The sequence below is a fragment of the Lithobates pipiens genome, unplaced genomic scaffold (assembly GCF_037356315.1).
Source record: "Lithobates pipiens isolate NorthernLeopardFrog02 unplaced genomic scaffold, aLitPip1_a1.2 Scaffold_16, whole genome shotgun sequence".
Lineage (NCBI taxonomy): Eukaryota > Metazoa > Chordata > Amphibia > Anura > Ranidae > Lithobates > Lithobates pipiens.
Window position 1 is genome coordinate 359,346,904 of NW_027507748.1, and position 16,066 is coordinate 359,362,969.

General features: G+C 43.7%; 1 protein-coding gene and 1 long non-coding RNA gene across 10 annotated transcripts in view; one reads left to right on the forward strand and one right to left on the reverse strand.

Annotated features, from left to right (window-relative positions):
• ADGRB2 (adhesion G protein-coupled receptor B2) overlaps nucleotides 1-16,066 on the reverse strand; it is a 706,559-nt gene that overhangs the window by 545,269 nt on the left and 145,224 nt on the right. The window lies entirely within an intron of this gene.
• Nucleotides 3,610-16,066, forward strand: part of LOC143982878 (uncharacterized) — a 78,070-nt gene continuing 65,613 nt past the window's right edge. For 2 of the 3 annotated variants that reach the window (XR_013274525.1, XR_013274527.1), the window contains exon 1: nucleotides 3,610-3,721. This is a non-coding gene — a long non-coding RNA (uncharacterized LOC143982878). Of the gene's footprint in view, nucleotides 3,722-12,574; nucleotides 12,684-16,066 lie in introns of all 3 variants that reach the window. The other variant, XR_013274526.1, reaches the window with a different exon arrangement.

Below are 16,066 nucleotides of genomic sequence, written 5' to 3' on the forward strand. Positions count from 1 at the left end.
AAAACATGTCAGTATAGCCCGTACCTGTGTGCCCATTTAACAAATAAAGTACTTTTATTTGAGAGCATCCCAGTTGCCAGCCTTCTTGATTCAATAATTTTACCTATGGGAGCTGAACACCCTGGCTAGAGAACTGGATCACAGTTCATGGACTTCCACATTAGCAGTAGAGCTGGAGTAACATTTTTTTTATCCTTCTAGTTATTTATTAAAAGGTACTTTATTGTTATATTCAACACTTTACTTATAATATAGAAACAGAAACTTTTCATTGTTAGTTATGTTCATTACTGACTTTCTGCTTGATCATCACACAATAGAAAAGTTTCCAGTCCATCAGATCTTGGCATCAGCATTTGCTGATCTATTTATAAATGTTTTCACACAACAATAATTCCAAATTCAAAGTTACTAATTTGATTAAAGTAAACTAAACGTATGAATCTTAAATGAATGCTGTATGAATTTTGTGTGAAAACATATATATATATATATATATATATATATATATATATATATTTTTTTTTTTTTTTTTTTTTCTATAATTCCTTACATAGTTATGTATTAAAAGGTATTTTATTGTTATATTAAACACTTTACTTACGAAGCTTTAACACCTTTCTCACACAAAGATTTGTATCTATTTTGCAAGGGGTTACACTCTACTCTATTTAATCCTAATTTAAATGATTTAAACTGATCTATTTTCTATATGTGAATTACTATATATTATGATTCTTTTTGTCAAGCAATTGTATCTGGATACCTGTACTATTGTAACTTAATAAGAATTTATTGAAAAGAAAACATGGATAAATAGACCCCAAGGAATAAATTTACCACAACACTTTTCACTCCATAGATTATCCAATAGTCTGAAAAAAACTGAGTCAGGACTTTAAATGCTGACTTAAACATGACTCTGTATAGGGGTTTCTAAGCTGTTGGTTTCTTATACTGTGGCTCCATGCTATTTCATGGTCGCATAGAGATATTAAAATTAGCAATGTTTAAGCCTAGATTACTGCAAGATCTATCCTGATGAGCATGTCAAGGTTTATTTCATTAACATGCCATCCATCACCTAGCATTGCTGTGAAAAAAATATTTCCCTTAATTGATTCATCATTACACATTAATTTGCAAAAATTGTAAAACCCTGTCAAGGAGTGTGTATTCCTAAGGAGTGATTGTTTTCTATGCAGAGGGCAATGTAACCTGTAGTCCTAAAGCACCTGATGTGAAAACTGCAACAAAGAACAAGATCATTGAAACAATCATGGGGAACAAAAATGCTACTTTCAATGTACTCTTTTAGTGTTATGTGTGTTTTTAAATATATTTTTTGACATGCAGCCTCCTATAGCTTGATTTACTAAACTAGCACAAGTATCTGACGGGCCCCCAACGTCATCTCTGTCTGGTACCTTAAATTGCCACCAGGGACAATAGTATAACTGATCTTAACATAAAATATGCCTAATCCAAGGACAGGTAGCAGGAGAGCTAACACCAGTACACTATTAGGGACCGGCACTGTGGCTAGAAGATGAGCATTTATGATATAGAGTATAGTTTACAGATAGTACTGGTGTTACTCATAATTAAATCCCTGTGTATAAAATAAACAAAGTCAACCGTGCTCTGGCTACATAAAGGCCAGGCGATGAGAAGATGCCAAAGAGGTACTTGCAGTTTTAATTTCCTCTTGTGACCCAAAAGACCCATATTGTGTGCCACTCAAGCTCACTGAAGGAGGTACTAGTCCTTGATGTTCACAGCTGGGAGTCCCAGACGGTAGGGCACTCGTCCCGGCTCCTAAGATCCCTCAGTGTAAAGGAAGGTATCCCTGTGATCGCACAACCATGTCATCCCAAAGTGCAATGGTAAGTGGCAACTTCAGCCTCCAGCCAGGCCACACCCAGGCCAATACATTTTGCTTCACTCCTTGGAACGTAGTCATGTGGAGTGAAATGTGTTGGGGGCATGGCCTGGCCGGAGTCCAAGCTGAGGTTGCCACTTACCATTCCTCTTTCGGGTGGCATGGATGTGCAGTCACAGGGATACCTTCCTTTACAAACCTACTAACCAAAATGAATACCATATGGTTGTAAGAGCATGGTTTTCTTAACAAAAATATAAATACCTGTGTGCTAGGCAAACAATGAAAAGATAACATTGGCATGTCTTTTTTACCTACTTCAGTTCCAGCACTATAAAATTACATTTCAGCTATCTGTGTACTGATCCAATAAAGACTTTGCCATTACTAAAAATACAGATGTAATAAACATTTATTTTATTGGAACAAACATGGTTTTCTTTTGCTGAAATTCACTTGCTGAAATTATTTGAAATATTTAAAGCAATCTACAGAAAAAAAACATTATTTTGTAGTTCGATCAGTGTTAGTTAACAATGAATTTCATGCCCTGATCTGTCCCATTATTAGACACACTAGACTGCATTTCTGGTGCAGTGGTAGTACTGTGGTTAGCCTGATGCTGTAAAAATGCATTATTTTTAAAGGCATTCAATTTCTTCATAGACTTTTTGGACACCCTTAATCAAATTACATTATGTATAGATAGTCCGTAAATATCTCACTGGTTAGCGGCTCTGGTAGTTGCTAGCTCATTTGAACAAAATTATCTTCTTATTGGCTCGGAACTCTCAACATGACCAAAGTCTTTTACTTGTCTAATTAACTGTCGTTGTAGAGCTAGCATATAACACGTGCCCTAGTTACTCATTCATTGCAAGTGCTCTTCCAGCTCTTCACATATCTATACTGAGTCACAAATGTTCATGACTTTTTCTGAGTTAATAGCGTTTCACATTGCAATCCAGCAAGTGAAGAGTTTTCTAGCAGTCTGAAGCTGCACACTTCTCTAACAAGGTTAAAGCAGTAAGACCGAAAGGAACATTACTTTGACCAATTACTATTTCTTAATCCTACTTTAACTAGCGACTTTAACAGCAAGTTGCAGCATGACCTCAATTCCACAGATCCTCATTAGAACTTCTGAATAAAGTTTCTACAAATTAAATGAAAATACAAGTACACAAGTATCTTGTATGTCTTATCCAGCTACCTATATCCTAATCCCTAAATACAGAATACTAAGACAATAAAGTAAAATCATATAGTCTATATTATAAAGTATATACAGCTCTCTGTTTCCCATTAGTGATCAGTGGCATCACTAAGGTGGGGCCACAGGGGCCCTGACCCCCCCAACATCATACGATGACGTGCCCCCCCAATTAAAGCGATCGGCACAGCAATTACAGAGTGATTTTCTGTAGGCTCTCAGCTGTTGGAGGGAAAGACACACAGAGAGCATTGCTCTGTAATTGCCATGCTCCCTGTTCTGTTGTGTAAAGTTTGCAGTCTGGGTCTCCTGCTTGTTATAATGACAGAAGGCAGAGCCAGCTCCAGCAGCAGTGCTTCCACCACCTAAGCTGTGTGTGTAACCTGTGTGTGTGCAAAACAACAGCTCCAACCTGTGCACACAGCAGTAAGATGCAGGGTTGCATAATGTCAGTGTCCCGTCTCCTGACCATAAAAGGGAGGGGAATATTTGCATCTCATCTCATTGTTAGCCAATAATTCTTTCTCCGTGCTGCAGCCTCTCCTGCTTCCCCTCCCACCCGCACATTTTGACTTCAGTTCCAGGAAGAAGAAGCCAGAAGCAGTCTTCAGCTTGCTAACTCCCATGTGAGTTTTTTGTTTACTTCAGGGAGGGCAGCAGCAGGGACAGCCATAGATTCATAATTCTAGTCCAGGTGATGGAGGAAGAGGGGAACAGGACCAGCATTCTCTTATATATTTATGTTTTCATGTATTTACTTTGGTACTTTTACCTAACCTGGCACTAACACCCTAACAAGGCACTACCATCTAACCTGACACTATACCACCCTAACCTGGCACTACCACCCTAACCTGGCACTACCACCTAACCTGCCCCTACTATCTAACGTGGCACTATACCACTCGAACCTAGAACTACCACCTAACCTGCCACTCTACCACCCTAACCTGGCACTACCACCTAGCCTGGTATTACCACCTAACATGCCAATACCACCTAACCCGGCACTATACCACCCTAACCTGGCACTACCACCTAGCCTGGCACTACCACATAACCTGTCACTACCACCCTAACCTGGCACTACCAAATAACCTGGCACTAACCAGATATAGGATCCGCCCTGGGTGTCAATTTTGAAAAACATTTAACATTTTCCTTCCACTTCACAATTATGTGCCACTTTGTGTTGGTCTATCACATAAAATCCCATTTATGTTTTTGGTTGTAACATGACAAAATGTGGAAAATGTCAAGGGGTATGAATACTTTTTCAAGGCAGTGTGTGTGTTTGTATATATAATTTTCATAGTTGGCCCCCTACTTGTGTCCCTGACCCCCGTGTGCCCCCCTAAATATGAAAGCTGGAGACACCACTGTTTGTAAAAATCTTGGTGGCAGATATGGAGGTTATTTAAAAATGAATGCTAAGGCATCTAGGTGAATGTGCTTAGGTTTGTCGTTCATTGTCAACATTAGCCAGAAGTACACCAAATTGTGCAAGTCTCCATGTGCTTTCTAATACCTTGTCTGTGGGGAACTGTGTAAAAGAACTTTGGCAAAGGTAAAGTTGAGATACACTATATCCTAAACCACCACTTTGTCTAATTATATGCTTACTTCCTTGAAGAAGTGTTTGACAAAAATGAATCTGTGTTGGCTATTCCTTTTTATATTGTTTTTTAGCAGATAACCTTGTGTATCTCCACTACTAGAAAACATACTTAACCACTTTCAGACCGGACCATTTTGCTGGTAAATGACCAGAGGTCTTTTTACAATTTGGCACTGCGCTGCTTTAACTAGTAATTGCGCGGTCATGCAATGTTGTACCCAAACAAAATTTGCGTCCTTTTCTTCCCACAAATAGAGCTTTCTTTTGATGGTATTTGATTGCCTCTGCAATTTTTATTTTTTGCGATATAAATGGAAAAAGACCGCAAATTTTGAAAAAAAATGATATTTTCTACTTTTTGTTATTAGAAAAATCCAATAAACTCTATTTTAGTCATACATTTAGGCCAACATGTATTCAGCCACATGTCTTTGGTAAAAAAAAAGTCAATAACTGTATATTTATTGGTTTGCGCAAAAGTTGTCACATCTACAAACTAAGGTACGTTTTCTGGAATTTACGCAGCTTTTAGTTTACGACTGCCTATCTCATTTCTTGAGGTGCTAAAATGGCAGGGCAGTACAAAACCCCCCCAAATGACCCCATTTTGGAAAGTAGACCCCCTAAGGAAATTGATAAGAGGCATGTTGAGCCCATTGAATATTTTATTTTTTTGCCTCAAGCGATTGAATAATGACAAAAAAAAATGTTTATTTTTTTTTTACACAAAGTTGTCACGAATTGATATATTGCTCACACATGCTATAGGCATATGTGAAATAACACCCCAAAATAAATTCTGCTGCTTCTCCTGAGTACGGGGATACCACATGTGTGGGATTTTTTGGGAGCCTAGCCGCGTACGGGGCCCCCCGAAAGCCAAGAACCGCCTTCAGGTTTTCTAAGGGCGTAAATATTTAACTTCACTCCTCACTACCTATTACAGTTTTGAAGGCCATAAAATGCCAAGATGGCACAAAACCCCCACAAATGACCCCATTTTAGAAAGTAGACACCCCAAGCTATTTGCTGAGAGGCATGTTGAGTCCATGGAATATTTTATATTTTGCCACAAGTTGCGGGAAAATTACAAACTTTTTTTTTAATTTATTTTTTTCACAAAGTTGTCACTAAATGATATATTGCTCACGCATGCCATGGGCATATGTGAAATGACACCCCAAAATAAATTCTGCTGCTTCTCCTGAGTATGGGGATACCACATATGTGGGACTTTTTTGGAACCTAGCCCCGTACGGGGCCCCGAAAACCAAGCACCGCCTTCAGGCTTTCTAAGGGCGTTACAGTTTTGAAGGCCATAAAATGCCAAGATGGCACAAACGCCCCCCAAATGACCCCATTTTGGAAAGTAGACACCCCTAAATTTAGGGGTACACTAGTGAGACTAGGTAATAAATGGCGGGTGCCCTGAAACTATAAAAAAATAACTAACCAACCAGCGTCACCTGTAACCGTTATATGGTGATCACTGGTGAAAGGGTTAACTAGGGGGCAATCAGGGGGCTTTATGCGGTAGTATATGGGGGTCCCTGGCGCTATAAAAAGCTGCGGCGAACCTAAATACCTACCTGCCTAACTAGCGTCACCTGTGACACTAATACAGCGATCAGAAAAACGATCGCTTATTAGGCTGGGTTCACACTGGAGCGATGCAGGAACGCCACAAATCCACGGCGGGTTCCCGCATCGCATGCCTCCCGGCGGCAGTTCACACTGCCCTATGCGAACTGCTGGGAGTGTCAGTGAAATGTTAATGACACCCCCAAATCAGTTCGCATATCGCAGTGCGATCTGCAAACTCGGATCGCATGGTGTGAACACCCATGCGATCCGATTCTGCTGCGGACCAAAAAAAGGGTCCCGTGCGAGTTTGCGGCAGGTGCGGTGGGTGCGACACGAATTCAGCCATACTATCTGTATGGCTGAACTCGAATCGCACAGAGATCGGATGTGATTTGCACTGCAGTGCGGTGCGAATCACATCCGTTCTCAAACCGCTGCAATGTGAACCCAGCCTTAGTGACACTGGCGACGGGGGGGTGATCACGGGGTTAAACCTTTATTGGGGGGTTAGGGGGGTACCTTAGAACTAAAGGGGGCTAACCCTAACTGCCCTAACAGTTATTACAGTCACAAATGACACCCGCCGGGTGATCAGGGGGTTAAACCTTTATTAGGTAATAAATGGCGGGTGCCCTGAAACTATAAAAAATAACTAACCAACCAGCGTTACCTGTAACAGTTATATGGTGATCACTGGTGAAAGGGTTAACTAGGGGGCAATCAGGGGGCTTTATGCGGTAGTATATGGGGGTCCCTGGCGCTATAAAAAGTTGCGGCGAACCTAAATACCTACCTGCCTAACTAGCGTCACCTGTGACACTAATACAGCGATCAGAAAAATGAACGCTTATTAGGCTGGGTTCACACTGGAGCGATGCGGGAACGCCACGAATCCGCGGCGGGTTCCCGCATCGCATGCCTCCCGGCGGCAGTTCACACTGCCCTATGCGAACTGCTGGGAGTGTCAGTGAAATGTTAATGACACCCCCAGATCAGTTCGCATATCGCAGTGCGATCTGCAAACTCGGATCGCATGGTGTGAACACCCATGCGATCCGATTCTGCTGCGGACCAAAAAAAGGGTCCCGTGCGAATTTGCGGCGGGTGCGGCGGGTGCGGCGCGAATTCAGCCATACTATCTGTATGGCTGAACTCGAATCGCACAGAGATCGGATGTGATTTGCACTGCAGTGCGGTGCGAATAACATTCGTTCTCATAAACCGCTGCAATGTGAACCCAGCCTTAGTGATGCTGGCGACGGGGGGTGATCACAGGGTTAAACCTTTATTGGGGGGGTTAGGGGGGCACATTAGAACTAAAGGGGGCTAACCCTAACTGCCCTAACAGTTATTACAGTCACAAATGACACCAATGCAAAAAAAAAAAAAAAAATGCAATTGGTGTCACTGTGACTGGGGGGGGCAGGGGTAATTGGGGGGGTGATCGGGGGGTAAAGGGGGGGTGTGAGTGTGCCTGGCATGTTCTACTGTACGTGTGGTGTGTTGGTGCAACTCACCGATCCTCTCTCCTCGGTGCTGGAACGAAAAATACCGACACGGAGGAGAGATCACATCACTTCCTCTCCTGTGAGGAGAGGAAGTGATGTCACGGAGCATTTCTATTCGTCGGGAGCGATCGCGAGGGGGTGGCCATGAATGAATGGCCGTCCCCTCATCCCGGATCGCTCCCGAACGAATGCCGACCGCCGCAGGCACCGGGGGGGGGGGCCCAATCGGGCCCCCCACCCGCGGGAAGGCAGGGACTTATATATACGCCCATATGCCTGCCCGTGCCATTCTGCCGACGTATATCGTCGTGCGGCGGTCGGCAAGTGGTTAAACTTACAGGTCTGTACTAACTTTGAGATGATCTTGATCATTTGACTGGTGCTAATCCATTGGAACCAAGCTGGTCTTTAAATTTTCTACAAAATTAGCAACAATGGCTTAGAAATAGCTGAACTCAATTCTTTGTTGACATGTAGGTGTAAGGCCTCTTTCATATGTGCCAGGTCTGTTTTTTATTTAATGAGGCAATTTGTCCGCTGATCCTCTGTTGATCTGAATGGAGTGGCCAGATGACAAGTCCATGTCCAGTCCACTTATGCAGAGTGGACACGGACACAGACTGGCTGTCCGTTTATACCCGTTTATACCCAACTGCCCTCCGATCCAATCCGATCCAGCCAGATAGAGAAGAATGGATCCCCTTCTGTTTGTTTTTCACTGGATCAGATCAAGTTCATTTACATCAAACTGCTCATAGAGCAGAATGGAGGGTCCAATTGGGTCCCCCTGAAAAAACATATTTGTACATAAATACATACAAATCCACTGGAAAACAAGTAGTATCATCATTATATGGAGACTGCCTTCCTCTTTAGTTGTGTCCAAATTATCTGCATTTTACACTTATCCATGTAAATCTGAAAACTAAGCCAGCTAGGGTTGGGCCACCTAAAGACCCTGAGCTTTATAACAAACCTTATGACTAAGCAGTTAATGCAAAACACATCAAGGTGTTCTGGGACTGTAGTTTATATACATTACTGTCTAATAGTAAACTCCCTGGATTCTGAAAGTGCTGTGTGGACTTATTGTTCTCTCTTTATAATCTGTATTTATAGCCATAAAAGAGCCGGATCCATTAGCAGCACCAGGTTCTTCTGTATCCTCATAACAAACTTACACAGCAGTGACACTTTACCCTATAACATTTTCAGGTGTACTACATGCACAGATCAACTACAAGTAGTACCAAATGCACATTTGAGGCATTTTCCATTAAGACTCCATTCACACTAGTGCGATTTCAGATGTGATTTGAGTCACAGAGAATCGCATGACAGTGCAAATCACATTGTTTTTAATGGTGCCCATTCACATCAGTGCAACTCAGCACGCACAATTTTGGCTCCATAGAATGCACAAGCCACATCCAAGTTGCACTATATAATTGCACAGAAAATTTAAGCAAAATTGGATTGTAGCAGTGTGTACCTAACTTTTAAGGTGGCCATAGATGGTTTGAATCTTGACCGGTTCAGCGGGGACTGGTCAAGGTTCCAACCATGTGTGGGTAGGCTGATTGCAACCCAATCAGCCTGCCCATATATGGGATGGCTCCCCTCACCGCCCTGCCTGGAGAACACAATAGCTCCATTGGAGATATTCCCCCATCAACACTGACTGTGTTGATGGGGAAATCAAGCAATTTTCTTTCCTGCAACCCTGGTTGCTGGAAAGAAAACTGTTCCATTTATGGCCGGCTTATGCCTGGAAGGTAGGGCTTCTGTGTGGAGCCCTCTGGGCTTTCAACGTTCAATATAGGCTTCTGTCTGTGCAATAAACCTCTGCATAACACCAATTTCAGAAAATGCTGCATGTGAAGGAGCACATGTTTTACAATATGGTTTGTAGGATTTATTTGTTACTAAGTATTGTAATTGGATTTTGTTTGAAAGACCCATGCAGCTAACACCTGAGCATCGACAGGAACTTAATCTAGGTGGAAGACCAATTATGGGTTTACCAGTTTGTTCTCTCTTGGAGTAATTTTATGTAATTTCTCCAGTTTGAAAAGCAATTTGCTGTTTTCCTTGCTTTCTTTCCAACTACATCACTGAAATGGCTATTTTTTCTTATTTACTGGAGGAGATAAAATCTTAGGTGTGGAGCAGTGATTCTAAGATAAATTCCTCATTGCTGTAATACCAGTACTTTTTGTCCAGGACTGGACCAGCAGACTAATGTACCAAGGCGGCGCTGCACTGGAATGAATCACTTGTTGGCTGTTCATTCCATGACAATATTATATAGGCTATTTGTCATTTAAGAAAATATCACATCTAAGGCTTTTATAGTGGCATACAGACACAAGATGTCTATAGCTTCTAATCTGGTTCCATTTCAATTTGACACTAGCTAGACATCAGCAAAATAATATTTTTTAGTCTGGAACTAGTGACAGTAAATTTCTAAATTCCAGCTCATAAAGGGTCATCTAGCAAAGAGTAAATGAACTTGCCGCACAGTGCAAGCAGACTGTGTTGCTGGTGGCACAGTAATAGTCATCAAAGCAGTTACAAATGCTACTGGCCTCAGAGAACTTCACTGAACACAAGAGTATATCAGTGACATACTGTATACACGCCTGGTTGTTTTGCCCCTTAGTAATGCCCATTGCAAGTATGCTCCACAATATTTCTGCATGGCAATCATGTCTGCTGATGCAAGTTGCAGAGGGAGGAACTGAACAGATACAAGTGTTTTAGCTATATTAAGAGTACATTAAGAATACATGCTAAATGCTATACCTCCCAACTTTTGAACTTAAGAATGAGGGACACTTGATGAAGGAAGTGATCTGCGGCTTGCAAAGCAAAATGTCGGTGTGGCCAAACTCTTAACAGTGGAAGGGGCATAAGGAGTGTGGTTAAACAAAACCTGGGCTTCCTTGTACCTATACAGGGCCAGCAGGGAAGGGCCTAGGGGTCAGTATGGCAGAGAAGAAGGGTCACATAGGCAGAGGACAGGGGGTCAGCAGGATGGAGGACAGGAGCCAGTAGGGCAGAATACAAGGGTCAACAGGACGGAGGACAGGAGTCAATAGGGTATGGTATTGGTAGGGTAGGGTATTGGGAGCCCCCATTTTTCCTTTTAACCAAAATCACCCTGCCCCATCCTAGCACCCCCATTCCTCTTCCTAGCAAAAATCCCCCCCCCCAAATGTATCTTCCCTGTGTAAATAGCCCCCCTCCACAAACCTCTCCCCTTTCCTGTCATACCAGCGCTCCTCCATACAGCAAATCACATTGGCCGGATCCACAGATCAGATTGTACACTGCATGATTACCCACATTATCCACATTTCCTGCTGCCAGAAGATGAGCGGCTCTTGTAGGACATTGGGGGCGCTGACAATACTGTGTACAGTCCAATCTGTGGATCTGGTGTCACCTGCCATATGGAGGATAGCTGGAATGACAGGAGAGGGAGAGCACAGCTGCTGTAACTCCTCTCAGAAGCCAGGTTCGCTATCCATGGGGGAAGGGCAAATCTGGGGGGAGGCCCCTGGTAAAATCTGGAAGGGGGAGCCCACCCCGGGGAGCCCACCCCACCCCACCCCACCACCATCATAGACCGGCGCATGGCATGACTCCTCCCCGCCTCCCCCTCCTGTCTGCATCGCAGCCAGGGAGGAGGAGTCACAAGCCTTGGGTCCGTACGGGACCCAGGACACCCCACACAAGCCACAGGGCGGGTGTTACTGGTGCCCGTGTTAGAGCGTGCTTGTGGGCAAGCCACTGGAGCCAAGTTCTGTAACTTGTTCCAGCCATTGGCTCCACTCCAGGACAAAGCCTTGATTCGCTGGGATGCTGGAACTTAGATCAAGTCCTGGGACAGTCCTGACAAATCCGGGATGGTTGGGAGGTATGTCAAATGCTCCAGTAAACATTACAGCTTTGTATCGTTTTTTAAATTGGACAAGTTTAGAGAACACAATCTGCAATGATCTTACAAAAGATCTACACAGACAGTCTGTAACATTATGGTTTGGAGAGCTAGCACTTTCCTCATCCTACAGGCACAATGATCTCAGGTAGACCTTAGGATACAACCCTGTAAACCTTCATATTTGACATTAAAATGGGCGCGGTCATCATTAAAAAGGGAGTTTCAAATATGCTGCGCATATGCCCTAAAGAATATGTGTACAGCATGTTAATTGGTCCTAAATGTTGCTGGTATTACAAGAGCATACATATGCATATACCGGTATTGTCTTTCTCTTACCCTCTCTCTCAGTGTAGAATACTGTACAAATATATAAATATACAGTGTATTTTTGTATTCTAAAGTATTTTTTAAAATAAATATTTCCTGAGAGAATGTGGCAGCTACTATTGTTACTTCCCAAGCTGCAAATGCAGATGCCTAGCTGTCAAGCTGACCTAGAACAATTATACAGAAAAAGACTAGAATTTTGCTTCGACTGATTGGAATACTTACTCCAGGTCAGTACTACAAAAATGGTTTTCAGCAGAACTTCAACCAGATATGAACAACACCAGTTCATGCCATTGTATATTTTTTTAATCATTTTTTTTTATTTTTCGGTAACTGTACTTTAATATGTAGCACACATTTCTAAATTTGATTTGATATTAGCCTTATGTAACTCACTTTATAGTAGAACTCAGTATGGGGCAACAGTGGAATCAAGAGTGCTATATGCAAATATACAGTACTTACTTTTCATTTCTTTACTATACAGTAAAGAAATGTCACCAACCTACCCACAGTCTGGCATAACGTTATAAATCTCAGGACTGGATGGACAGAACCAGACATCATTTGGCAGGTTAAATTGCTTTAATATTCCGGTATGTATTACAGAGATAGATTTAAAATATATGTGAACCTCTACTTTGTAAAACAACCCATTCAATTTAACCACTTGCCGACCGCCGCACGACGATGTACGTCGACAGAATGGCACGAGCAGGCATAAGGGCTTACATGTACGTCCTTGCCTGCCCGCGGGTCGGGGGCCCGATCGGGCCCCCGCCCGGTGCCTGCGGCGGTCGGTATTCGTTCGGGAGCGATCCCGGACGAGGGGACGGCCATTCATTCATGGCCACCCCCTCGCGATCGCTCCCGACGAATGAAAATGTCCCGTGACATCACTTCCTCTCCTGTAATGTAAACACAGGAGAGGAAGTGATGTATTCTCTCCTCTGTGTCTGTATTTTTCGTTCCGGCACCGAGGAGAGAGCATCGGTGAGTTGCACAAGCACTACACTACACAGTAGAACATGCCAGGCACACTCACACCCCCCCTTTACCCCCGATCACCCCCCAATTACCCCTGCCCCCCTAGTCACAGTGACACCAATTGCTTTTTTTTTTTTTTGCATTGGTGTCATTTGTGACTGTAATAACTGTTAGGGCAGTTAGGGTTAGCCCCCTTTAGTTCTAATGTGCCCCCCTAACCCCCCCAATAAAGGTTTAACCCCGTGATCACCCCCCCTCGCCAGTGTCACTAAGGCTGGGTTCACATTGCAGTGGTTTATGAGAACGAATGTGATTCGCACCGCACTGCAGTGCAAATCACATCCGATCTCTGTGCGATTCGAGTTCAGCCATACAGGTAGTATGGCTGAATTCGTGTCGCACCCGCCGCACCCGCCGCAAATTCGCACGGGACCCTTTTTTTGGCCCGCAGCAGAATCGGATCGCATGGGTGTTCACACCATGCGATCCGAGTTTGCAGATCGCACTGCGATATGCGAACTGATCTGGGGGTGTCATTAACATTTCACTGACACTCCCAGCAGTTCGCATAGGGCAGTGTGAACTGCCGCCGGGAGGCATGCGATGCGGGAACCCGCCGCGGATTCGTGGCGTTCCCGCATCGCTCCAGTGTGAACCCAGCCTAATAAGCGATCATTTTTCTGATCGCTGTATTAGTGTCACAGGTGACGCTAGTTAGGCAGGTAGGTATTTAGGTTCGCCGCAGCTTTTTATAGCGCCAGGGACCCCCATATACTACCGCATAAAGCCCCCTGATTGCCCCCTAGTTAACCCTTTCACCAGTGATCACCATATAACTGTTACAGGTGACGCTGGTTGGTTAGTTATTTTTTATAGTTTCAGGGCACCCGCCATTTATTACCTAATAAAGGTTTAACCCCCTGATCACCCGGCGGGTGTCATTTGTGACTGTAATAACTGTTAGGGCAGTTAGGGTTAGCCCCCTTTAGTTCTAAGGTACCCCCCTAACCCCCCCAATAAAGGTTTAACCCCGTGATCACCCCCCGTCGCCAGTGTCACTAAGGCTGGGTTCACATTGCAGCGGTTTAAGAGAACGGATGTGATTCGCACCGCACTGCAGTGCAAATCACATCCGATCTCTGTGCGATTCGAGTTCAGCCATACAGATAGTATGGCTGAATTCGTGTCGCACACGCCGCACCCGCCGCAAACTCGCACGGGACCCTTTTTTTGGTCCGCAGCAGAATCGGATCGCATGGGTGTTCACACCATGCGATCCGAGTTTGCAGATCGCACTGCGATATGCGAACTGATCTGGGGGTGTCATTAACATTTCACTGACACTCCCTGCAGTTCGCATAGGGCGGTGTGAACTGCCGCCGGGAGGCATGCGATGCGGGAACCCGCCGCGCATTCGTGGCGTTCCCACATCGCTCCAGTGTGAACCCAGCCTAATAAGCGATCGTTTTTCTGATCACTGTATTAGTGTCACAGGTGACGCTAGTTAGGCAGGTAGGTATTTAGGTTCGCCGCAGCTTTTTATAGCGCCAGGGACCCCCATATACTACCGCATAAAGCCCCCTGATTGCCCCCTAGTTAACCCTTTCACCAGTGATCACCATATAACTGTTACAGGTGACGCTGGTTGGTTAGTTTTTTTTTTTTAATAGTTTCAGGGCACCCGCCATTTATTACCTAGTCTCACTAGTGTACCCCTAAATTTAGGGGTGTCTACTTTCCAAAATGGGGTCATTTGGGGGGGGGGTTGTGCCATCTTGGCATTTTATGGCCTTCAAAACTGTAACGCCCTTAGAAAGCCTGAAGGCGGTGCTTGGTTTTCGGGGCCCCGTACGCGGCTAGGCTCCCAAAAAGTCCCACATATGTGGTATCCCCGTACTCAGGAGAAGCAGCAGAATTTATTTTGGGGTGTCATTTCACATATGCCCATGGCATGCGTGAGCAATATATCATTTAGTGACAACTTTGTGAAAAAAAAAAAAAAAAAAGTTTGTAATTTTCCCGCAACTTGTGGCAAAATATAAAATATTCCATGGACTCAACATGCCTCTCAGCAAATAGCTTGGGGTGTCTACTTTCTAAAATGGGGTCATTTGTGGGGGTTTTGTGCCATCTTGGCATTTTATGGCCTTCAAAACTGTAATAGGTAGTGAGGAGTGAAGTCAAATATTTACGCCCTTAGAAAACCTGAAGGCGGTTCTTGGTTTTCGGGGCCCCGTACGTGGCTAGGCTCCCAAAAAGTCCCACATATGTGGTATCCCCGTACTCAGGAGAAGCAGCATAATTTATTTTGGGGTGTCATTTCACATATGCCCATAGCATGTGTGAGCAATATATCATTTAGTGACAACTTTGTGAAAAAAAAATAAAAAAAAATTAAAGTTTGTAATTTTCCCGCAACTTGTGGCAAAATATAAAATATTCCATGGACTCAAAATGCCTCTCAGCAAATAGCTTGGGGTGTCTACTTTCTAAAATGGGGTCATTTGTGGGGGTTTTGTGCCATCTTGGCATTTTATGGCCTTCAAAACTGTAATAGGTAGTGAGAAGTGAAATCAAAAATTTACGCCCTTAGAAAGCCTGAAGGCGGTGCTTGGTTTTCGGGGCCCCGTACGCGGCTAGGCTCCCAAAAAGTCCCACATATGTGGTATCCCCGTACTCAGGAGAAGCAGCAGAATTTATTTTGGGGTGTCATTTCACATACGCCCATAGCATGTGTGAGCAATATATCATTTAGTGACAACTTTGTGTAAAAAAAAAAAAAAAAAAAATATTTTTTGTCATTATTCAATCGCTTGAGGCAAAAAAATAAAATATTCAATGGGCTCAACATGCCACTTATCAATTTCCTTAGGGTGTCTACTTTCCAAAATGGGGTCATTTGGGGGGGTTTTGTACTGCCCTGCCATTTTAGCACCTCAAGAAATGAGATAGGCAGTCGTAAACTAAAAGCTGCGTAAATTCCAGAAAACGT